The sequence below is a fragment of the Lytechinus pictus genome, chromosome 2, assembly GCF_037042905.1.
Source record: "Lytechinus pictus isolate F3 Inbred chromosome 2, Lp3.0, whole genome shotgun sequence".
Taxonomy (NCBI): domain Eukaryota; kingdom Metazoa; phylum Echinodermata; class Echinoidea; order Temnopleuroida; family Toxopneustidae; genus Lytechinus; species Lytechinus pictus.
Window position 1 is genome coordinate 56,198,458 of NC_087246.1, and position 27,083 is coordinate 56,225,540.

Sequence of the window (27,083 nt, forward strand, 5' to 3'; positions counted from 1 at the left end):
CGACGTCGGCTTTTACGTCATAATGGACGCGCAGTACAAAGTTATTTTCTGCGCGTCCATTATCCGCGCATGCGTAGATACCTAGATACCAACTTAAGGATTTTTCTGCAATACAAACACAAATAATATTGCAAAGGGATCCTCAAAAGAAAAAGGAGAGGTTGTGTTTGGAAACTTGAAACATTTTCCTTTCTATTTATTCTTCTTAAAAGAATGAATAGAAATGGAAAAGGACAGTAGTGAAATAGTTCCAAGGGGTATGTACTATATTATGTACTAGTCTTTATCTAATTTGGGAATTTTTTAAAAGGAAAACATCCAAAACCGATTTTTTTTTTTCAATAATGGTAGCTCAGTGAATTTATCATATCTTTATTAAAATTTGATTTGATAAATTGAGAAAAACAATTAGTGACGCGTTGAACTATTATGATGAAAGAAATATGCATTACATTAATTTTAGCGAAAATATAGGATGGAGTTGGGGTGTCCGGACACTTTACAATTTTGAAGCCTTACTTTTTTGTCTTTGGATTGCAAAAAAAAACAAGAATTCAATAGATTTAATCTTCTTCAAATTTGTTCTCTAAAATATTGCCTAACATTTTGTATTAAAAATTTATGAGACTTTGCTTGATAACTTTTCCAAATGGCTGTTTAAAATCGATTGTCCGGATACACATGCTGTCCGGACACAATTCGTTCGGCATCTTCAAAATCATTGCCCGACATTGTTGCAATATGATTTTGCATGCCTTTTTTCGCTTCAACAGGGGATATCCCCTCCGAATCAGAGTTTGCCCGTCTTCTATGCGACAAGACTTTCGTAGATTACTTCAACGTCTTTCTCTCTCTACCGGTAAGTTTACGAATTATCAATTATCATTCCCTTAATCCATCGAAATGATATAATCTCTAACTATGATTATATATTATAACCAATAACTATAATTTTGTACTTTGCATCAACCAACCCATTTTAATTGTAATTTGTAGCAGGTCCTTTATGGCTGTTGTGTAAAATATCAGCAAAAGATTCTTAACTTCAGAGTGAATTAAGCAAAAAGCAAAAGATTCTTAAAATAAGAGTGAATTACCTATTTTTGATAAACAAGAAATAGAAATACAATAGAAAGTATAATGACAATATATGAATGACTTTAATAATATTTTGAATAACTTGATGGACAAATGTTAATCAGCATTCAGCACACGAATGGCAAGTTGTTTAATCAAAAGAGAAGAAGGAACAAAAATCTGAGAAGCAGAAAATTAAAGATTATACAAAATCACTTAATCGGACAAAACCTTACATGACTGTATTATGGCTTTATAAACCCGATGGGATGTTCAAATTAATCGTATAGGAAATGATATTGGCATATATAGGGTAGGAACGTTTATGCACGATTTCACAAAATGACTTCATTATACTCGGAACGATTAATATTTTGGATCTTTGTAAGATGTGTACATGCACTATAGGGCCTTGTCCAGCTGTGAACTTGGTGTTTATGGAGGAAAACACAACTCAATGATGATGGAATGGAAGTGTTTTCCCTCTCATTATTTTGTTGGTGTTTCTATCTGTTTGTTTTCTACTCACCGATTTATCAATCAAGGATTCCTATTCATTATTTCTTCATTTTTCAATAATGCGATTCTTTCAAGATTTCACCATCTTATTTTTAGTAACCTTATTCCTGATTTCACGCAAATTATATTATTACCATTTTTAAGTCATTATTTTACTTCAATAATTGGAAAACTGAAATGCAAACTACATGTATATTCATGACAAGGTTTCTCGATTAATATTATCCTCGGTATTTATTTTATTTTGCTCTAAAAACATTTCCCATTTCTGTTTAATTTTTCTAGGTGTTTTCTCAGAAACTACTATTTAAATTTTCAGACCAAAGCTTTGAACTTGATCCACCCTTAAAAAGAAACCAATATGTAAGTATGGTTCTTCAGCTGCATGAGGCCTACTACTTCTTGTATTATTTTTCAAATAGTTTGATATTTCTGTGTAAACACAATTCTGAAAGAAATATTTTTTCATATATAGGCATACACTCAGAACGCAAAGTGTATGTAGTAGTAGTTTTTATTTCCGTATTAAAAGCATAATTATATACAAATAAATACGGTTGATAGCCCACATTCAGCGTGACTGGCACAGTCACGCTGGTCTTCCGTGGGGTCCAAAACATTTAACATATAAGTTAGACACAATAAAACCAGATTAAAATAATAGATGATGTACAGAAGATAAATGAAATCAGTGATGAACATAAATGATTAAAAATACAAATATCAACAGGAAACATATTTAGATAAAACACCGCAAATATAAAAACAAAAACAAAAATGAAGGGGCGCAAACCTAACAGGGGATGTTGGCTATAGAGAGAATGACATCATTAAACGTCACACAAAGAAGATTAAATATAAACCTACACAACATATTGGAGAATATTAGTCAGAAATCGTCTGTGGTAATGTAATTCATAAAGAGACTATCAACAGTTGGAACGGAATCAAACTCGTATTACCTGCATGTCAGTAATTGTCGGTTTGGAGTTGAATTTGACGCAAGTTAAATTGTACTCTTTCATCATAATCGTATCTTTATACTCTTATTTTTCACGTTTGAAATAAAGTACAATGTTATTTTCACCAAAATTTGCACACGGAGGAAACACAGAGCATTGTTCTTTGTGAACAATCATCCTCACATTTTATTTTCATTCATATGTGAAGCGTGTAGATCGAATCAAATTGATGAGATGGGTACGAACAAAACGAGCCCCGTTTTTCTTCAAAAGTGATCTCTACCTTGAATATGGTACGTGTGCAGACCAGATAATGGTTAAAAGAGATAAATGATTATGTGCTTGGGTCATCCTTTTTATGGACAAATTCGGGTGACAATATCAAGATATTCGCGCCCCTCTTCGACCTCACGGGATCACAGCGCTGAGTTTAAATCCACATTTCTCCGTCAAACCTAATAAAAGTGCCTCCCTAAAAAGATCCCAGTGCATTCAAAGTTCAAGTCATGTTCATTACCATTGCGGAGAATTGTATGTAGGAACACTATATAATAACCGCTAATAATTTATGGCTTTTAGTGTAACATTCGGCGCAGGCCACAGAAATATCAGCTGTTATATATGCAGCTGATAGATTATCTGTGCATGCTGTCATTATGACTTCAATCTGCAATGCGAAAGTTATCCTCAGATAGGGTGCACATAAACATATAATTCATAGAAGTTCCTTTATTCATAATCCCGACTTCAGATTAAATACTGCCACTCAAGAGTGGGACTGTAATCTAGAGCAAATAGTGCCACGCCATCGTCTTTCGATACAAACGGATGCCTAATGTTGACTTTTAGAGTTCTTTGTGAACAATCATCCTCACATTTTATTTTCACTCATATGTGAAGCGTGTAGATCGAATCAAATTGATGAGATGGGTACGAACAAAGCGAGCCCCGTTTTTCTTCAAAAGTGATCTCTACCTTGAATATCTACTATGCAAGCAGCTTCAAAAAAGTCAACTTCATCTCGTATTCAATTATGGACTCGATTCAACAAGTAAGTAACAGAGAATATAACATTGAATAACTTGTTAAAAGCAAGACCCCTGAGCAGTTCAAATAAGTCTGGCTTCAGAGAATTAAAGGTTATTAATTGTTTTGGCGTTCATCGTGCCAAACAGAACAATAAATTTGGAACTTTTTTTCAGTTTAATGAGATTTATGAATCTTACCCCCCCCCCCCAAAAAAAAAAAAAAAAATTATAATAATAAAGAGAGATTTAGAAAGAAAGAAAGAAAGAAAGAAAGGAAGCAAGAAAGATAGAAAGAAAGAAATAAAGAGAGGGAGAGAGAGGGAGAAAGCGTGCGAGGGAGAGACGGACATACAGACAGATAATTGGAAGGTGTCAGTTGATTGTTCATTTCTTTGTAATATTCTTTCAGGTATGTCATTATCAATTTTCCTTGTCCATTATCATCTGCTTACAGGCGCCAAGGAGAAAATGATGGATCACTGTTTGATGACACGCTGGTTGAAGAAAGCATCGGGCATGCGCAGATTTCGCTGCTTCATCTCATCAACTGTCGGAGAGAACTCTGTACAGTTTTGGTTGGATACGGAAAGGTTCCGCAGAGCAGCGAACCAAGGGGAAGAGAAATGGGCACTATTCTATCGTAGGATGGAAACCAAGTATTTTAAGAGTCGCAACGTCAAGGTACCTCCAGCTGCACAAATGACCCCTCTTCAGTTATACCGTAAGTCTTTGAATAAATTTAAAGCAAGACCTGCTTTAAATTGTAATAAAACTCTTGATTGAATTATCTAGTTCAAAAGTCATCTTCATGAAACGTTTACATGATAATTATAGGCCTAATTCCAATAGCATTTTACCAAAAAGTTGTTCTTACCCATGTTGGAAAGGAGTTATGCTTCTTAATTTATTGCTTGTTTATTTATTCATGCATATTTAAATTAAACAGGATCACAAGGTCAAAATAAAATCATTACCGTTTTGCTTCTTGTTCCTGGTATATAAAAAAAATCATAGTAAAAAGTATAATCAATAAAGAGTTAGACATTAAGATTGTAAGACATCAAAGTAAGATTAAAGTACGACAAAACATTATGCTGAAAGGCCGTAAGAAGAGGGAGGGGAGAAGTCTTTCAAGGTCAAGAGATTTTGTCCCTTTAGGGGAAAAATAGATCTTCTTCTGAATACTATATATTACTATGCCTATGCGGCCCACTATCCGCAGTCCGTTTAAATTCAAAATGTACGTGCTCATTTTGATTAGACCGAAGGAAATATGGTAACCTCTAGGTGACTCGATATCTGCTCCTGCGATAGCTTCTCCAGTCGAAATATCTCAGAGGACATAGGGTTAGAGTTAGGATGCAATAGAGTTTTTGGTTCAGAATAATGTAAAGTTAAGGATTAGGGTTTATTTAGTTTTGGAGGTTAGGTTTTAGGTTTAGCTTAACGTGCAGATAATGATATAATCTCGTAGTATGAATGTGATTGTAACTTCCAGATTCAAGTCTAAGTAGTTCTACGGATACAGAAATGACTGATGAAAGCGCAACACTACAGAAGGTGACTCGGGATACCTGCCTTGCTATTCAGGGTTTCATTCTCAAATCTCTACAGGTGTGTGTAATCTTTGCTTTATTTTGACACATTCTTTGTGATTTTCTTTTTTTTAATTATTATATCGGTACGTAGCCACTAAAATAAATAAGTATATGTAGGTTTTTTTTCTCCTTTTGATAATAACCTATTCCAATACATGGAATGGGCTGAAAATCTCAGGATTTAATCGTTTTCTGTAGCATTCTGATATCCATTCTCTAGATATATCAGATAATTGCTCAAAAAGCTCTTTTTGAAGACACAAAAGCTGTGCCTAGAGAGGGCGCTAGATATGAACCAACTTCAAATTTGAACTTCCAACGGTTGAAAATAGATGCAATGACCAAATTACACACATGTACATACATGTATAATTTGAATGTTAGATGATACTCGATTTATAATCCACATTCCTACCCTTTTCCAAACCTTGAGCATGGCTTTAGGTCTTTTAGTGCTATCGGATTCAATACGTCTACATTTCAGTCAAGGAATCTGCAAGTTGACCTTATAATTAGTCTGGTAGGGAGGTAGGGTTCCCATGCACCCGAATGATATATTTTTTTAACCTACATTTTTGTAATCCTTAAGATGTTTATTGAATGAATTTTGATGTTCCCAAAACGAAATATTGTCCCATGGGGTTCAAATTCAAGATGGCGTCCAAAATGGCCGCCATATTCATGGGATTTGGATTTTCGTACATAGATTCCGACACAAACATTCATTTGCCACAAAATTAGTGTCATATGAAAGATAAATAAATTTTCTACAAGTTGATACTATTCATGGGTGATGAAATGGTAATTCGGCTGAGATTTTAATAAGAAAAGTACAATTTTGAGAATTTTTTCCAAAAAATTGAAAATTTGTGAAATACATGATTTACCATAAATCTAAAGAAAATAAAGAAATCGCCTCGAAAATTTCTAGAAAACTTTCCTAATGTACAATTATTAAGTGGACGAAATTCCAAATTGATATCATTATTAGTCACAAACTTATTATGTCTCAAACTTGAAAATTCAATTTTCAGAAATTTAGCTTTTTTTACTGCATATCGGAGACTTGGATATATTAATGTATATTGTCACATTTTCAACCCAGAAAATGGAAATAGGCCTTAATAAAATGCGAAATTATCTATTATTTTGTTGGTAGAATTTACTACAATCCCTTTATTCTTCGATTTCAAGTCGGTTGATATAGTTTTTAAAAGAATTAAGACTTTTGGCCAAAATTTGTGTTTTTTGGTAAAAAAAATTGCACATGCACTGTTATTGATCAGATTTATTATGAATATCAGTAATAAATGCACAATCTCAACATTCGATATGAAAGATGATGTATCAACGAGAATATTGGCAGGCTTCATGCCACCATGAGTATCTTCATTTGCTTCAGATAGAAGGAAAAGATGCTGAATGTATTAAGCGATTTTGCGCTAAAGTGAGGCCAAAAAGCAACGTCGGTGTGGCAGTCACACCTATGAAAACGATTGCAAAGTGATGAATGGTATGCCATTCAATATAATACAATAGCTCTGATCAGCCTTTCGCATCGATTGTGTTGGTATGACTAACAAACCGTAATGTACAGTATAGAATGTACATGGTAATAGAAATGTATCTGATTCAGAAGGATGTAAAGGGAAAAAAGGTGTTTCTGTTACATCATAAAGAAATTTATTTATTGAAGTCTTTTGGAAACATTTATAAGATACACTAGCACTGCAGGTAATAGAGATGAAGTTCTGACATATCAATACATAACTGAAAGGAACATGTCAAAGCTACCCCCACCTTATCTGTATTTTGAATCTATGGCCTGTATTCCAAAATCAGGTTTATTTTCCAACACGTTCTAACTCTTTTCTAAATTTATGAAGAGCCAATATTCTGTTTATTGTATATCTCTTATGTTTACAACTCTGTTCCGTTTGCTTTCATAATGAAGGAAAAATCCTCAATTATCATTCTCAGACAACTATGAACCATTTGGGGGTCAATATTAATGGAATTTGCTCTCCACGGTAAAAATCATTGGGGGTAATTCTGTCGACAGTCAAAAAGTAATCATTGTTAAAAACCATAACGTAGTTCAGAGGACCGAAGATCTGACATGGTATGTGATGGTCGTTTACCAAAACAAAAGAAATCACGATCAAAATCAAAACGTCGAAAGAACTAACCAATCAGCGAAATGGACACAGCACACGATACTATCACAGATCCTGATCATTATCAGTCTAAAGGCAGTCTATCCAACTTTGCATAATTTGACATAATACATACCAATGGACCAAACACAGTTGTAAATTCAGAAGGCACAGTAGCATTTGCTAACATTTACATATGCCCACAGAGCCGGTCAACATAAGCTCTACCTAAGAGTTGACTCAAGTGCAAGTACTAACACTATCATAGTCCGTACGCCAAGGAAATATAAAGTTCAAAGTGGGAATCATTAGTGAAACAAACACCAGTAAAACTTGAAGCTTATGGTGAGATTCCAATTAAATGTAAAGGTACACTAATTTGACATAAAATGTTACAGTCCAAAATGGTCAACATAGACATTCTATGTACCAGATGTCAAGGTTTCAGCTATCATTGGGTTGTTAGGTTGCACTGACCTTGGAATTATCACAATGTACAATTATGACACACCAACACCTAACCCTAAACCTGAACAATTACTTATCACAAGTGATGAGGATCTCGAACAAGCATTTCCAGAGCAGTTCGATGCTATTGGTAGTTTCAAAGGAAAAAACGATGTTTCATGTCAAGGACATCGCTAAACCTACCATAGACGCACCACGCAAGTGCAGCACATTAATTGAAGGACAAGATCAACGTGGAGGAACACGACAAGAATCGGTACTTGTTCATGGAGACGGCAAAGCAAGAAGGCTCAGTGTTCAACAGCTCCAAGTGCACAATCAAGAAAGAAGCTATCAACTTCTTTGGCTCCAAGTGCACTAGATCAGATATCTACTCAGATCCTAGCAAGGTAGAAGCCAACACATTACCCAAGTACTATTACCCAAGGACGAAGAGGATGATGTTCAGAAAGGCCTAACATTGTTCAAATACCTAGCAGCATATATTCCTAATTTGTGGGAAATGTCAGCACCACTTCGATAACTTCTCCACAAGGAAGTACCGTTCATCTGGGACGATGATCATGAACATTCCTTGAACAGCCTGAAATGTGCAGTATCATCAGGTGCATGCCTATAGTTCTATGACCCAGAGAGAGAGGCCTGTCGAGATGGATACATCAATGAAAGATCTAGGAGCATGCCTTGCTTCAGGATGGTTACCTGCTGCGTTTGCATCCAAAGTCTTTCCACTGCACAGTCCAACTACTCAAACATAGAGGGAAATCTTAGTCCTAATGTCTGGTATCAAACGCTTCTATAATATCAGTTCGAGAAGGAATTCACAGTCATAATCAATTACAGACCACTGGAAATTGTATGGAAAAAATTCTTACAAGTGCACTGCCGCATCTACAGCGATCGCTTTTAATCAAAGTCCAAGGATACAGGTTTCAAGTCCATTACCGACCTGGAAACAACATGATTCTTTCCGATTCATTGAGTTGACTTTGTTATCCCAAGGAAGCATGCGATGTACCGTTAGGTGTCAGAGTTAAATCCATCTGCTCTTAGGAAAAAGATTTGCATATGCGATCGACTTATTACTCTTCGGAAAACACAAGAGGACAGAACTTCAGAGAGAAACAGCTAATGATCCAATACCTAGATCATTATGGCAGATAGTTACTAAGAGTTGGCCTGAAACAATCCAAGAGTTATTGAAATCCCTTATGCAGTATTGGTCGTATAGAGATAACATCGGATTATCACATGGAATACTCTTGACGGGAAGTCAAGTCATCGTACCGAAGTCACTGAGGAATGATATCCTTGGACAGCTTCACATAGGACACATGGGAATCGAAAGTACCAGCTGACTTGCTCGTGAGACAGTGTTCTTGTCAAACATCAACGAGGACATCGACCAGTTGATAAAGCAGAGTGAAACATGCCAGAAACATCAAGCAAGGCAGCAGAAAAAAAAGGAGTGGAATATCAAGCACATTACTTCTTCTCCACACTATCCAAGATCAAACGGATTAGCTCAGAGGATGGGTCGTACAGTCAAGAATCTGTTGACAAAATGTTCTCAGACTGGCCAAGACAGTCAACTAGCAATAATGAACCTGAGAGCAACACCAGTCGAAAGTTACTTTAGATCACCAGCAGAAATGTTATTTGGTAGACCCATCAGAACCACATTATCAAGTCACTATTTCTCGAGAGATTCTACTGCCACTGATTTTCTCTTGAATAGGCAAGGCAAGGTGAAGGAAGTGCATTATCGACATGCAAGTTCTGATCTACCACCTCTGCATGTAGGACAGCCAGTGAGAGTTATACATCCAAGATAACACACTTGGATACTAGCTAAAGCATCCAAAGTCTGTGAGGAACCTATGTCTTACGAAGTATCAAAGCCAAACGGAGGAATCTTGAGAAGGAACGTATCACACGTGAGGGAAATTCCATCCACCATCCCCACTCCAAAGCAGGAATCGAAATTAGCGGTCGCCCGGGTGACGTTGGCAACCAAAACTGCCATCATGGTTGCCAGGATGGCAACCAAGAAAATTCCATTTTTTTTTTCTCAAAGAGAATAAAATTCTCTTGAATTTTGCAGCAAGCAAAATTGCTTTTCCAGTCCAAAGTTTACAACTTCTGGATCAGGAATATATCTTTCAAGATCACATTGGCACAAAGTTTTAGCTAAAAAAGATCGCCCAAATGTAGCACATGAGCCTGCCAATGACTTCTAAGATTGACTGTCTGTTTGTCAAAGTCCTCCCTAAGAACCATAAAGCTTGCATTTTGACATGATATAAGTTAATTGTTGGAAGTTGTAAAATGCAATTTACAGGAGGCCTTTTCCGTGGTACAGATTCGTCACCACATTTTCTACTTTTGAAAATATTAAATAGATTAATAACACAGCCATACACATCTCAATGTTCCAAAAATGCCTTCCCTTCTTTACATTGGTCAACAGAAAGAGGTTTTTGTCATTTTTGGCACTTTAATGTATCAGAATTGTTTGATTTAAATTGTAAGAATAAAGATAACCCACTCAATTAATTTCTCATACTAGGAATACCCTCAAAATATTTGTAAGAGTTCTTTTGTCAGAATCCAAGATGGCCGTCAAAGTGGCGGCCAAGGGACAATATTCAAGTTTTCAGAACATCAAAATAAGTTCATTTAGTATACGACTCCAGGATTGAAAAGGTGAAGGTTAGAAAAACTTATCAATGTGGTGAAAAGGGGTGGTAAAGATAATGACAATATAGTAATTTAAGTCTGTAAAATGCAGTAAAAAAATCAATTTCTTAATAATTGTATATTAGGAAAGTTTTCTAGAAAGTTTCAAGGCAATTCCTTTATTTTTCTTAGATATATGGTAAATCAAGTATTTTGCAAATTTTTTTTTTGGGGGAAAACAATTTCAAAATGCACTTTTCTTATTAAGATCAGCCGAATTACCTTTTCATCACCTATAATTAATACCAACTTGTAGAAAATTTATTCATATTTCATATGACACTAATTTTGTGTTCGAAGACAGACCTGATTTAGGAATACAGGCCATAGATTCAAAATACAGATGAAGTGGGGGTAGCTTTGACATGTTCCTTTCAGTTATGTATTGATATGTCAGAACTTCATCTCTATTACCTGCAGTGCTAGTGTGTCTTATAAATGTTTCCAAAAGACTTCAATAAATAAATTTCTTTATGATGTAACAGAAACACCTTTTTTCCCTTTACATCCTTCTGAATCAGATACATTTCTATTACCATGCACATTATATACTGTACATTACGGTGTGTTAGTCATACCAACACAATCGATGCGAAAGGCTGATCAGAGCTATTGTATTATTTGAATGGCATACCATTCATCACTTTGCAATCGTTTTCATAGGTGTGACTGCCACACCGACGTTGCTTTTTGGCTTCACTTTAGCGCAAAATCGCTTAATACATTCAGCATCTTTTCCTTCTATCTGAAGCAAATGAAGATACTCATGGTGGCATGAAGCCTGCCAATATTCTCGTTGATACATCATCTTTCATATCGAATGTTGAGATTGTGCATTTATTACTGATATTCATAATAAATCTGATCAATAACAGTGCATGTGCAATTTTTTTAACCAAAAACATACACATTTTGGCCAAAAGTCTTAATTCTTTTAAAAACTATATCAACCGACTTGAAATCGAAGAATAAAGGGATTGTAGTAAATTCTACCAACAAAATAATAGATAATTTCGAATGTTATTAAGGCCTATTTCCATTTTCTGGGTTGAAAATGTGACAATATACATTAATATATCCAAGTCTCCGATATGCAGTAAAAAAAAGCTGAATTTCTGAAAATTGAATTTTCAAGTTTGAGACATAATAAGTTTGTGACTAAAAACGACATCGATTTGGAATTTCGTCCACTTAATAATTGTATATTAGGAAAGTTTTCTACAAATTTTTGAGGCGATTTCTTAATTTTCTTTAGATTTATGGTAAATCATGTATTTCGCAATTTTTTAATTTTTGGGAAAAAAATCTCAAAATTGCACTTTTCTTACTAAAATCTCAGCCGAATTACCATTTCATCACCCATGAATAGTATCAACTTGTAGAAAATTTATTTATCTTTTATATGACACTAATTTTGTGGCAAATGAATGTTTGTGTCGGAATCTATGTACGAAAATCCAAATCCCATGAATATGGCGGCCATTTTGGACGCCATCTTGAATTTGAACCCCATGGGACAATATTTCGTTTTGGGAACATCAAAATTCATTCACTACACATCTTACGGATTACAAAAATGTAGGTTAAAAAAATATATCATTCGGGTGCATGGGAACCCTATCTCTCTCCCCTACTAAATGGACCGATATCTACTTCCCTCAACACGTAGGCCTATAGCGTGACTGAAAGATAGAAAAGGAAATGCTGATATAAAATAACTAAATCAAAAGTAATTATAACACGCCTTGACAATTAATGATGCAACAGGATGTACTTACTTGTTTCCTTTTGAATGCAAACTCAAGAAACTGGTTTTTCCTCAATAACGTGATTTCCACGACTAAAATCACACTTCTTGTTTTTTTTTCTCGAAGTGTTTAACCCCGTTCTCTGTTGATTATTACTCAACTATTTTTTTTTTCATTGGAAATTATATACAAGCTTGCTTTTATGAAGGTCACATCATATTCCTTTCGCTGAAAAATATGCTATAACTATGTTACTCGACTGACTATATATGAATATGGTTCAGTTGTTTGTAATTCAAATAATGCATGCATTGTTGTTTTTGTTCTATGTGAAACAAAATGTCAAATGAAAAATATGAAAATAAATGAAATAAACTCTTAACATGAAATAATTTTATGAGTCAGTTATACTATAAAGTAATAAAATAATGATAACGATGATGAAAGTAACGTTTATAATAATAATAGCAATAAAATTTATCATCATGATGATGATAATAATGATAATAATAACAATGAAATAATGATAATAAGACCTGAAGTAGTATAGTCCTACATGTACGTGTAGGTAAATAAAAATTATCATTATTGTTATAAAGGCGATAATTGTCATTATTAGCCTGGCTTTAGCCTGGCCGCCATCCCGGCTCACAGCTTTTTATGGAATGAATATAACTTTATTACGTGTATTTCACAGAACTATTGGGTTCCAAGGTACCTCATCCACTGCAAACAACATTTTGCAAAGTTCTCTCAGACAACTGCATTCCAGGTTTACCGACCAAACTGCTATGCTATACGAGTTCGTAGCTTATCTGAGATCACAAGCGATGATGAAGGCGATGTGAAAGGAGGGATACCATCCGACGTTCGCTCCCATCACAGCATCCGTAAACTCCAGCTCCTGAAACAGAGTCTCGGCAACCTCATGTCCATGTTCAGCTCCCACCAAGTCAGAAGGCCAAAGTTTCTGAACATAGAGGACACCGGCGAGATGGTACGTTCGGGAACTGCTGGAATTTCAGGCGACAGAGAGGAGGAGGAGGAGGAGAGCGGAGACGTGACGTTTAAAGGACATGACTGGTTAACCGACGAATTCCCACTGCCAGCTATATCGGAAGAAAGTGCTAGTTACGGACGAGGTCGCAGTGCATCACCAACTAAAGCCACTCCGAGTATATCGGTATCAATCATTTCAAGTTCTTCTACCATTGATAGTATGGGAAGTGATTCCGGTGAAAAGCAGGGTAAGCCGTCAAAATAGCCTTGATCCCTAATTGATTCAACTGAAGTTGGTCATTTCTATTTCAGATTGCTCGTTTAACTCTAACATCATGAACATTCGTGATCCTATTCCTAGTTCTCCAGTTATCATAATCACATCGAATAGGTTTCCAGTTTTCTTTTTTGTCTTTGATTAGGTCTTTGACTCTTTAGTAGACAAAAAAGAACAAAATGCGTTGTTTTTTCATACAATGTCACTAATATAAATGCCTTAAATTTGTCAATGTTGGCATAATTCCTGTCATTATGAACCCTTTTGAATACGATTCGGTCATATGATCTGAATCATCTCAAACTAAGCTATGACACCAAAGTCGTGCTCTTTTCATGATATTTTGACATCCAATCATATAGGCTGCTCATAATCATTTTTTTCTGTAATAATTATCTTTCAATTTTAAAGAAACATCGCCCCTCTCTAGTGAGAAAGCATCCAAAATGTCCAAGCATTCCTCCCGTCGATCTTCAGCATGTCTCAGTGCATCTCCTCGAAGAAGTGCTGTGGCCAGTGATGACATGGATTTTCAAAGACCACTATCCCACAGGAGATCATCATCTGGTAGGTCAAGAAGGGGATCAGCCAGGAGAGGGTCCTCAAGACGTGGATCATCAAGGCTTAGATCCGCAAGAGAAGAAGAAAGCAAACACGACTCTTCGGATGAGCTAGGGTCATCTTCTAGCAGTAGTGAAGAGTCGGATGAAGGTCAAACAAAGACCCCCGAATCAAAGACTCCCGAATCAAAGACTCCAGGTACAATGGACAAAGCATTTAAACTAACCATTTCATCAACAGGATCAGAGACTGACGTAACTGATTCAACCGAAGTTACCGATCCTGGCAGAACGACACAGTCAGGTGAAATGCCGTCAGTCAAGAATGAACATAAACCAGATAAAGAAGAAGTTAAACATCGTGGTACCATTGCTGATCTAAATAAGTATCGAAGAAACTCCGATACATCAAAATCATCTAGCAGAGACTCTAGCTCAACCTCTGTTGGACAGGCTTCTGTATCATCGGGTTCAATGATTTCTCTTTCAAAACGTCGCATGTCAGTGCAAGCCACAGGTACAGTTCCACGTCCACCTGGAATGCCAAAGCATCCAGGTGCCCGTCGACCGAGATCTCAATCCGTCGAATTCCGTCTCGGAGACTTTTCACTGTTCATCGACAAAGCTGAAAAGGGTTCTTCTAAGAAGAAAGAGACTAAAATAGGCTCAGATAAAGATATCAAGCTTGAAGCTGATCTGAATGCTTTGAAAGCTCTACAGAAAGAACGAGAGAAGAGGAAGAGACAACGTTTACGGCAACTGAAAGCTTTAAAGAGAAAAAAGGCAAAACAAAAGCAAGAAAGCTCAAGTGAAAGTGAAGTTCCCGATCTTGATTCTTTACAGGATCGCAATGATGACCTAGTCAGCACTCTCAAAAGACTGGCGATGAGAAGAAGAGGAGCAGTGGCACCACTTGCGAACATCAATAAAACAGCTCTCAAGAAGCTTGAGCAGATGCACTCAATATCTCTGAGTGAAAATGAAAGGCACGAGGAATTCACTAAAAAGGAACGAATGGTCAATAGACAAATAAAGCGAATTGAGTATGCTCTTCTTCCATTTGAAGAAAAACTTCTTGAAGATGACAGGAGGTTGATGCTTGTTTCAAATCTTCCAGAGGCACTGGAGGTAATGGAAGAAGGAGTCGATAGTATGGGGTCCCTGGTTCCAAGACGGACAGATACGCTTCCAGCTATAAAAAGTCAACAGACAAATGCTGTAAATATTACCAAACCTCGGTTTTCTAGTTATAACTTGGGAGAAGCCAATTTCCGCTCGAAGAATAGGCAACTGATGTGTGCTGTCCTATCTGACCGGTTTGCTGGCTGGCCGTGGATGAAATTTTTGGTCCGATACAGCTATTCGAAGGAGCAGTGGTATCTGAAGTTCTTTCACGCTGTTCAAGAATATTTAGACGCTGGCCATCGCATCGCTGGAGTACAACAAGACTCGAGGCGGCAGAGACTGGCCAGTAACCTCATCACTAACTTTCTCCATTCAACATGTGAGTCATATAACGTTTGGTCGCAGGGGTTCTGGATGGTGTTTTACTTCGCACATTAAATTTAAGCCTAGATTTAAATTTGAATTTGTGTCCTTATCTCTGCTTATCACTCGTTCATTTTACAAGAAATGAAGGCTCTTACGGATTCATTGATGTATAATTTGCATTAAAAGCACTTTTCCTCAAACCTTCTACAGCCCTTCTGTCATAACACGTGCACTTGGCACCAATTGAGAACAATTAATTTGGTAATGTTTTGTGAATGTGGGTCCCAATCGTTTACAATATACTGTTCTAAAATATATGTTTTGATAGTCGGGTATGCTAGCCTTATCTTTAAGGTCATTGTAAATTCGGGTTTTATATTGCAAACCAAAGACAAAATGCCTAATATTGTGCACAACTATTCACAGGTGATGGCAAAGTAAACATTGGTCGTCTGCTAACGGCGGAACTGAAAAGTCAACTTGGCGCCAATAACGGTGAAGAACTCTTGATCCATGCGCAGGATCTTGCGTGCGATGCTCTGCGGGAGGTATGGGCAGTATTCCAAAAACACGACCTGAACAGTTTCATCAGTAGGACGGTGAGTGAAAAAAAAAGAATAAGGATGAGAGGGAAAGAGATAGAGAGAGCAGGACACAGACAGAGCGAGGGAGTTAAAGACGAAGATAGGTAAGGAGAGAGGGAGGGGGAAATGAGATCAGAGGGTCGCGTGGTCATTGAGGTAACGAGAATGACGGATCTATCAGGGAAAAAAACAGAGATAAAGGAAGAAAAAAGAAAATTGCAGATTTATTTCATCTAAAGTGAAGGAGTGTGATTTTATGAGCGTATCAGGATTCTAGTTCTATACAATTTCACAAGGACAAGTCATGTCAGGAAATGGTATCTGTTTATCTACAGCAACGTTAAACGACCTTTTACCAACCGATTGTTCATATTCACACTCACAGACTTTACCATGAGAGTAGATAAGAAATGGAATCATATATCTTGTGACCCAGTAATGAAATTAAATTCCCATTTTACAGAGTGAGCGGAAGAATGCACAACAGCGTGCCTTTCCACTCTATACCAGCCCGACTCTTAACCTGATGACCAATCGCACGGTAAAGGCAACCCCTCAGGACACCCCCGGGAACGCTGCCCCCAAGACCCTATCACAGGTACTCGCCGATGCTCGCAAGACCAGCTCAAAGGAGAACATCGATGATGCGGCATCATCTACCAAGGTACAGGAAAGCGGTGATCAGATCAATTCGGTAGCCCCATACAGAATGATGAGAGCAGTAAAGGTCTGTTTAGAGTTCCCTTTTGCAGGTTAGTCCATTCGATCTGGATCATTTAAACGGGGGTAAGGTGGGGGGGGGGGTGATAAAGTTGTTCGTTCATTCCCATATACATGATATACTAAAGCTGACATCGACCTCTAGAGAGTAAAATTCTTGTTGTTAAGCAGTTAGAGGTGTATGAATAAAAAATTCGCTATTAGTCTATTAGGGTTGTTGGATGTTCAATCTTTTCTGAAACTCATTGAAAATGTTGGTGTCTTGTAAGAACGAGGAAGGGTCACCTGCCGTTCATAGAGTCGTGGGTAATTTCCAATAGCTTTATGAAACACCAATATTATTTAATAAGTAAACACACATGGCTGCTCTATATATAATAATCATGAATAAATTATTTTGCCAAGCATTCGTAACAACGCATTAGTAAGGTATGTGAGGAAAAGGGTCAAGTTTTTTTCCTGATGTATCGAGAAGTATTAGAAGACATTATTAAGTAGAATAAAGGTAGACTAATATTTGAAATGTGATATTTAAATACACTGCAGTCATAAGATAATGCCATTGAAAGGAACCATGAGAATGTGTTCATTGTCATTTGGCAGCAACAATGAACAAATGAATCAATCAATCAGTGAGATAACAATAATAATAATAACGTTTTATTTACCCAGGGTAGCCACTTCAGTTAGGAAACTGCTCTACCAGCGAGCCCTGCATAACATAATATGTTATTAAGAAAAGAAAACGAGCCGTTCCATATAAGAATCCGTTCCCGAATTGAGATTTGATGCAATTTTCCTTTGATTACATAGGTTTGACAGATGCTGACGTCAGTGACCCTAGTGACCCAGATGAAGAGTCTGACGATGAAGGGAGTGTACACAGAAAGACCATGATAATCCTGAGAAAACGTTAGTATTACCTAAATCTATACTTTCTTTATAAACATTGACCTATATACATACACAATGAACAAAATAATCGAAAAAGGGTCGAAGAACATTTTCTTGGACTTTATTTTGTTTTCATTATTTTCTTTCCTTGACAGAGAACATATTTCATTATTCCGTGTATATATACATGTACCAACATACATATACAGATATACAGAATATATACATATAGTATAGCACACTATAATTATAAACAAAATCAAAATATTGTGTATTTATCTCAACCTCAAATCAGGCTTAGAGATGATTATATATTGTACTATTGCAATAAATTATAGTAGTAAATTTTACAAATTATTTTAAAATTGAGATCCATACTTGAATGGTGTATTGCTATTATAAATTTGCTTTAAGAAAATGATAACAAGACTGCATTAAAATGCTAAAATTTCTATCCAATGTATTTATTTTATGAAAGATCGCATAAACGAATAGTTGAACTTGTCTTTTTGTGCTTATAATCGTATTACTTATTCAGGTTTTAAATACCAATGCTAAAGGTCTTTTCTTGTGATCTGTAATATAAAGCACAGGAAACTGATGTATGTTTTAGTTCATCCATGAATAAAGTCAAATTACGAAGTAGAAAATAAATATATTTATATAGGACTTACTATTATTGAACGGAGAACAGTTTCACGTCCAATCAGGGACGCTTCTTCAGCTCGTCTGAATTGGCGGGAAATCGTCGTTTTGCGACTATTGGCGCCCACGTACAATCGATGTTATTGTCTCTGAGACAAAAACGCTTTTATTCAGATGAGCTGAAGAAACGTCACGGATTGGACGTGAAACTGTTCTCCGTGTCAATAATAGTAAGTCTATCCAATTTCTCTTTCGTAATAAAGATTAGAAATTGAACCTTATTCTGATTTATACGATTGACTGCACTGATTATTATGCGTCTATCGTAAAAAAATTACCCCAAGATCGATCTTTACTGGGCCCTGATGAACTTTACTTTTGTGTGTTAACATCTAGGTAAGATCAAGAGTCCACCGCCGAGTGAGCGGTTCAAGGCAGGCAAGGCTGACACCCGCAAACAGACTGGTGCTCAATCACGAGCTATGAAAAGTAGTCAAGGTTACGAATCGCCTCGCACAGCAGAAAGAGATCAAGAAACGGCAAAGACTGGTGTTTGTCGAGCCATTAGAAAAGGCGGCAAAACAATTCATAGACCTTCAAGACCAAGGTAAAGTGAATCGATCAGTAAAACCGATCTCTCTTTACAAAAAAAAACATCAGGAATTATTTGAAAGTTATTATTTTGTTTATCTAATAACGAATAATATGATTTTAACCTCATCAAATCCCAAGGGTTTATTGCTGTAGGTACTAGCAGTATACTTACATTTGGTTCTTTGTCATTTTCGAAGAGAGAAAGGGTGCAAAATAGCGTTTCAAAAGGATATAAATACATACATCTTGAACCCTTCCAAAAAAGGGAAAAACCTAAAGACAGTACTTTGTCAAGGATGTTTAGCATGTGACCATGATTCAGTATGATAACTCTTGGCAAGCCTCACCTGGCATGCCTGGTGGAAAAAATCAAATAGTAAGCCTACATACCCATGATAACTGCCGCGTGTAATATCAATTGTCCTGTTTTATTGATTTCTTAAGTAAATGTTTAAATTGATATTGTGCAGGAGCTTCATGGAGGTACTCCACGATCAGAGCCACTTTGAGTTCTTCCGTCGCTTCCTCCAGGTGGAGGTCGGTAACGAACTCCCTCTCTCCTTCTGGCAAGCGGTTGAGCAGATCCGTATGGGCAATGTCCGTGATCCGAAAGTTCGTCAGGCCAAGGCTCAAGCAGTTGTCAAGAAGTATTTCAATAAATCTACGAACTTTGGTAAGAAACGTAATTGTGTAGAGTGGATAATGAGCTGGGAAACCGTGGGAGCATTTTATGAACATTTTGTCCCTTGTCAGATCTGACAACTTTCCTTGATTTTGATTGGCTTAGAAGCGCTGTTACTATGGAAACTGTCGGATAGCACAGGACTTATCGGATTAAACGTCCGACAAGTTATTTCATGAAACGCTCGTAGACCACTCTTTCTGGAGCCCTAAGTTGCCTTGTCTATTTGAATTTAAAATTGGTTCGCAATGAGTCACATCAACATGGTCTGCAGAATGATATATACCCAAACCAGTTTGGAATATGCTATGTTTTTTCCAAGTGAATACTGTCTAACGAATCATGTATTAAAATTGTACGTTTTACTGTTAAAAAAAGCAATCATAAATTTCCAACACGCACTCAACCAATGCCCCCATCCCCCAAAATATATATGCCAGTAGTTAGTGCTCTATATATTCTCCTTTTTTTCTCTAGAAATCGTTCCTAGTTGTCCTAATTCACTTTATCTGTCTCTTTCCAGGTGCTGATCTTAATACAGATGCTGATATAATCGCTGATATACCAAACATGGAGAAAGTCACGCCACAAATGCTGATGTCAGCACAGACCTGCGTGGCAAAGAGCATGGAAATGAAATGGTATATCAACACTCATATCCCATATAGAAATTGCAATTACTTATTTTACTGGACATGACACATTTAAAAATAGACTACGAGAAAGCGAATGAAAACGAGAAGTATATATATATATATATAGATAGATAGATATAGATAGATAGATAGATAGATAGATGGATGGATGGATGGATGGAGATGGTGGAAGTGAGGTGAGTCAAGAACAGTATTGGTCTAGTAATTAAATGTAAAATAATGTGATTTCCACGATAAACACCTGCATGTATTATGGTTTGGACTTCATGTTCTGCGAACGTTATAACGAATACCTTTCTGCTATAGTAGTAACACTGACGAAACCTAATCCGAACCAACGGATAGTATGTTATTGGAATAACGTTGGAGTCGGTCATGTCGGTGACCGTAGCATTACACCCCAATCTCAATATTGTAATTAAAAAAGCAAATCAATTCACTGTGACTCTTTTCAAAACAAATACTGTTTAAGCTAATGGTATTACACAAAAATAATGTTTGCTGAAATGCATTGTTGTGCCATTTTATTCAGGTATGGCGAATATAAGGAATCGTATGCCGATGAGTCGAGCGATGTTGCCAGTGAAGCCCCTGCACAAGTACAGTTTGGTCAAGAAGGGAGAACGGTAAGTTAAAAACCATTGTTAGGTCGTGACGATAAATTATGATTGTTACAATATGCAGAGCGAACGTATATAAGGACATAAACCAATAATAGGTTAAATGACGATTGATTTTTAACATAATGATGATAATATTGCTTGCTGGTGATGATGTTGAAATTTTATGGCATAAGATAATGACAGTGATATTGTACGCACTAATGATAATAATGGTCGTGATGATAATGAAAGATGAGATCGAGAATGAGAAGAAAGAAAGAAGGGGATGTTGATGAAAAGTTGATGAATGCATAAACTAATGAGGAAATGTTCTGCCAGAATTTGCAGTCATGTAATTTGAATTTTCAACGAGAAGCGCGCATTTGAAACTTTTGCTTGATTCTTTGAGTCGCATTTAATAACACTTTTTTTTACAACGGGCGTCATTATGGAAGTAATTATGGGGAATTATATCGTTTGTCATTACTATTATTACTGTGGAGGTGCCATAGCCGAGTGGTCTAAGGCCCGTACAATACATGAAGTCCGGGATTCGATCTCCGGCCACGACACTTTCGCCCGTGAGCAAAGTATAATAAACAATGCTCTTTTATCTTACATTCAAATAAATGACAATTACATACGCATTCTTGGTAACTATGTTTGCACTATAGTTTGAAAAAATATGGTCAACAATTTGTTAATTGTTATCAAACTTAATATTATGATGACATTAACTTTGTTCCCCTCTCCAGAGATACCTGTGGAACATATTCATTTCTAATGTGTGTCAATTCAGACGAGGCCTCATGACACCTTGGCTTTTATCACTCTTTAAAGATTACCTTGGTAAAGAGGTCCAGAGAGAAGTTGAAAGTGAGTTTAAGACGTGACATATAAACCATGTATCGTCGACATTTCGTGTGGCCGCCAACTGAATTTTACCTTTGTTTGAATCAACGTTTCATCTTTCGAACATTAAAACCTTTTTTTAAGTGGAGTGATTTCAATAGTCATCAGTAAGATCAAGGTGACAATCCTATAGAGTTATATCACGACTAACATTAATTGACGATGAAACGAATTACTTCTGGGCATACTTGCCTTTCCTGCAATTTCGCTTACATTTTATTACGAGCTTCTTTTCTGATCATTCGTTTGGCTCTTAATATAACGCAAACTTTTGATAATTTTTCAAATAAAATATTTGTCCTTGCAGAACGAATTTTATGTCATCATTTGCTATTTTCATAGATATGCGTTGTAAAAATAAAGGCGAATACTTTGGGAAAACATCATTTCAGAGACAAGGATAGAGATTTGTGTTTGACATACAGATAAATGTGTGTTGTTAATTAAATTCAATATTACAGAACAGATAGTCAATGGTGTAGTCAGCAAGAGGATTATTGGCGGGAGGATTGTCATCGTCGACAAACTTCAAAATGATCTCTGCTTCTGGGCTGAAGTAGAAAGGTACATGAGTTCTCTCAACATCCATGTGATCCCCATACAATTTTAAACGAATCATTTAAACACTTATTTTGACTAAACTTATTAGAAGTTTGAAAACATTCAAATACAGATAATGAACCCTTTGACTGCTATACAACTCGGAATGTCAACTTATCTAAGTTTAAAAGATCAATGTGGCTTATTATTATGTTACTTTGGACTGGTATAAAGATAGATCTCAAATAATGTCGATACCGTTAGCCAAATTTACAATGCATGACATATTTCGTAGTCCGTTTTCTTCTTCGTAATTTGTTCCTGGCGTGTGCGGGTTTGAGGTGCCTGTATTCCTTTTTGCGTGAAAACTTTTTATAATTTTATAAAACACCGTTTTCTCATTGTTTATGCTAGATTCAAGCAACTAGCCGATAATGCTGCCCGTGCTGCGGCAGCCGGTACCTATACCATCGAGGATGAAGAATACGTACAGAAGAAAGCTAATGCTATCATTGACGTCTTCCTTGACTCGTTCGTACCACCGAGGGTGCAGGTAAGACGATCGTGTTCACTCCTCGAATGGCGGTGACCATGATGTGACGATGATGAGGGTGATGACCGACTTACGATTTGCCATTCCTAACGTTCATTGGTATTGATTTAAGCCTTGCGGATAGGAACTTAAAGCTAAAAGATTCGAATTCTTATCTTTTGAGATTTAAAGAGTCCTTAGGATAAAAAAATTAAAAATGTTCGGCTGGCCACTATTCACCGGTTTATGTTTATTCCTTAGACTTTGGAGTGTAGCGATGACCATGATGATGGCGTTTTGGTTAAAAAGTTAGACGTGATATGACTTAACATGAACAATACTATGAAGTAGAACATTTAACGAATATTTCGACTGCGCATTCTTAATGATGATGCTTATGATGAGGATAATGGTGGTGATGATGTGATGGTGATGATGAAGATGCAATGGAGATGACACTGAAGATTATGTCGTTGCGACGAAAATGATGAAGAATTTTGCAACAATATAAAGGTGATGATTATGATGTCACGAGCGGATGGCCACATTTAGCGCAAAAATTCGGAAATTGAATTGCTGAATGATCGTGCTGTCTTCAGCAATGCTGACTTTTTTTCTATAGAAGGTTACGACGCCGATGATAATGATGGTGACTATAATATATAAGCAGTCAAAGAAATACATTTAGTAATAATACTACATGTATTTAAACTGATAGCGCTATCATGATAAGATTTTGATCATGATAAGATTTTGAGAAAAGTTTAAAGCTTTCCATAGTTGAAAGATATTGTTCACAGTACTGAATTTCGATTGAAACTACATGTAATATAATTCGTTTTACATGAATAAGCAAATTTATTTCTTGATTTGACGACTTTATTTTTTTAGAACAATTTGAATTGAATGACAATTGAATTTTCTGCAGATTAACGTCCCCCAAGAGATTGCTGATGACATCATTGATATTAGTCAACATGGAATAGTTGAACGTGGTTTGTTTCACGATGCCGCTATTCATACATTCACAGTACTCCTCTACTGTTGGAAAAAGTAAGTATATATCTGTCATCAAATTTTATTCTCACTTTCCCTGCATTATGTCTTCATTCCATTTGTCTTCTTTCTATTCATCTCTCACTTTCATCTCTAATCCCCCTCTCAATCCAGGCATATAAGAAAAGACAAACCAGAATCCACATTATTCATTTTCCGTTTTACGCCGATTGAGGTTTCATTCATTTTATTAATTGATTTATCATACTTTATCAGTTAATCTTTGAGTTAATTAAACCAACTAATAATTTGAGGTTTTTTTTACATGATGTGTTGTTTATCTATTTGTCGCTTTGTCTAAACTTTTCTCTTTTTTTTTGTTATTCATTTAGCGGTTATTCTTTCATTCGTTTATAAACAAACTCTCTTTGAACAAAATGAACGTTTCGTGTATTGGTATGCTCAGATTTACCAAGGAAAGATTGGCTTACAAGTCTTCCCCTTCGTCGGTTGTGGAGGCCACTATCTCAGTACCCGCTCAACCCAAGATCCATGAATACCTCGCCCCAGGAGAATTCGGCCCTCCCAGAGTAGCACTTCCACCAAAGAAGAAACTCAAGAAGAAGAAGAAATCCTCCACGCCTAAAGTTTGTGGTGTCAAGATCAAGACAATCATGGGAACTTCCAGTAAGTAGTCCAGATAGAACGATAACACAATTTGAATATAGTTGGACATGAAAGAGATTACAAAATAATTCAAAAAGTCAATTATGGTGAACGCCGTATAGGGTCTGTATTGAATTATTGTACCTGGTCTTAACCCAATATAGCCAGGGCTATTTTGAAATTGCATATAGCCTAAGGATGTCTTTTTGCGCCCCCCCCCCCCCGATCTTCGGGTGTCGATATAGCGCGATCGCGACGAAAATTGGCACCGTCACCCATGACGTAATCTCCAAAATTGGATAGTTAATTAACCAATTTTCTAATCTTCAAATTCAACGGCCAGTGAATGATCTACTTAAAAGATGTTTAAAAAAATCGTTGTAACGTTGAAAATGGACCAAAAATGTCACATTAAAAAACAAACACATATAACTTTGACACCGCGCGAAAAAAATCCAAAATCGGCAATCATGATTTTCTCTTCTCATCCATGTGCAGGTGAAGATAATCCCCGGATGTATTACACCATCGAGCATGGGGTACAGCTTATCCTTCCTCCTAAACCTCAACCAGAACATGAATCTAAGGACCGGTATCGTAATCTCATGCAGACCCTCATCAATTCTGGTCATGAAGAGAGTCTCTTACAGCTCTTCCAGCAACCCGCTGCTCTCGGCCTAGGACTGGCGCAACAAAGGAGGCTAAGTCGTACACTCGCCATGCAGTTTCCAGCTTTGCTAAAACAAAACGCCCAGTGAAGTTTGGTTCTAGATTTATATAGGCAAATGCTGTTTGAATTACGTTCTAGTCCACTATTGAAAAAAAATGATTAGCTCTACAGAAAACAATTTATTAGAGGAAGAGATCACAACATTTTACTAGTAAAATGGCAGGAACATGGGAAGAAGCCAAATTATTCCTGTAGGCCTCTAATGATTAATGATAGCTGTTTCGAAATTTAATTTCTAATGTCATTGATTAGCTTGATAATTGATAATGATTAATTTTGTATTATGTACGGCATGCAGTAGGCGCAACAAATGTTCTTTTTTTCTCAAATTAATTATATCAACACTTGATGTCATGGTAGTAAGGCCTACTTCTAATACATCATTACATTGAAAATGAGAAGTTTTTTTTAAATAGAGTAGTGTGGAGTAAGATTGGCCTAGGAAGCAAAAGCCCAAAATCATTTTCGCCAATTCATGTTCAGACCGCTATTTCCATATATACTCCTAAAACTGTATCAAGTATCAGGTCCGAGAGAAAATTAATTAAAGTAAATTACTTTTCGATTACTACCGTGATCTTTGTTTTCGATTGGTTTGTTGACTCACTTTTAAATAAATTTTACTCATGAAACACGCCCCTTTTTGCCCTATTTAAAGATTTGTGATTGCTAATGTCAATCTTATTCGTTACCAACATTTAGAAGGATATACATTGGCTGTTATAAGACAAGACAATATACGTGTACAGTACACTATTACAGTGAGTGAGCTTTTTGTGAGAAAACAGAATTATTGTCAAATTTACTGACCATGTTTTCATTGACAATAATGAATAAACCAAAAAATAATAATGATAATGCATTGGATCTTGAAAATTTGATACATTGGGCCATTCCATTCACATATGTGTCTTATAATTATATATACTCTGTTTTCAAACTTCAATTAATTCATAAGATTTACACGGTCGCCCTGTGGTAACTATTCTTATTTTGTGTGTTTGAGTTGTTTTTATTTATTTCAATTTAATTGTTAATTTGTTTTTTCATCCTGTATATTTTCACGGGGTCTCATGATAAATCGCATACATTCGTAATTCCGAAGCTTCGTTATTCCGAAGGTTCGGATATTCCGAAGGTTCGTTATTCCGAAGGTTCGTATTTCCGAAGGTTCGTGAATCCAAAGGTTCGTTAGTCCGAAAACGAAATGAGGTTCGTAATTCCGAAGGTTCGTTAGTCCGAAAACGAAGTGAGGTTCGTAATTCCGAAGGTTCGTTAATCCGAAAACGAAATGAGGTTCGTAATTCCGAAGGTTCGTTAGTCCGAAAACGAAATGATTAACGAACCTTATTTTGCTTTCGGACTAACGAACCTTCGGAACAACGAACCTTCTTTCGTTTTCGGATTAACGAACCTTCGGAACATTGAACCTTATTTCGTTTTCGGATTATCGAACCTTCGGAATAACGAACCTTCGGAATAACGCCACAAATGTTCGGATTAACGAACTTCTTCTGATTTTCAATATTGAAATAAGTAAATAGATAGATAATGTGAATGTAATATACATGTATATATATATATATATATATATATATATATATATATATATATATATTAATAAATATATATTAATGATGAATTAATAAAAAGAGGACAACTTTTCAAAGATGACAATTAAAAAAGAACAAATTTTCACGGAAACAAC

General features: G+C 36.2%; 1 pseudogene; it reads left to right on the forward strand.

The window, feature by feature from the left end:
* The first annotated feature begins 223 nt into the window (after nucleotides 1–223).
* On the forward strand, nucleotides 224–25,823 carry LOC129277386 (uncharacterized; annotated as a pseudogene).
* Nucleotides 25,824–27,083: the final 1,260 nt, after the last annotated feature.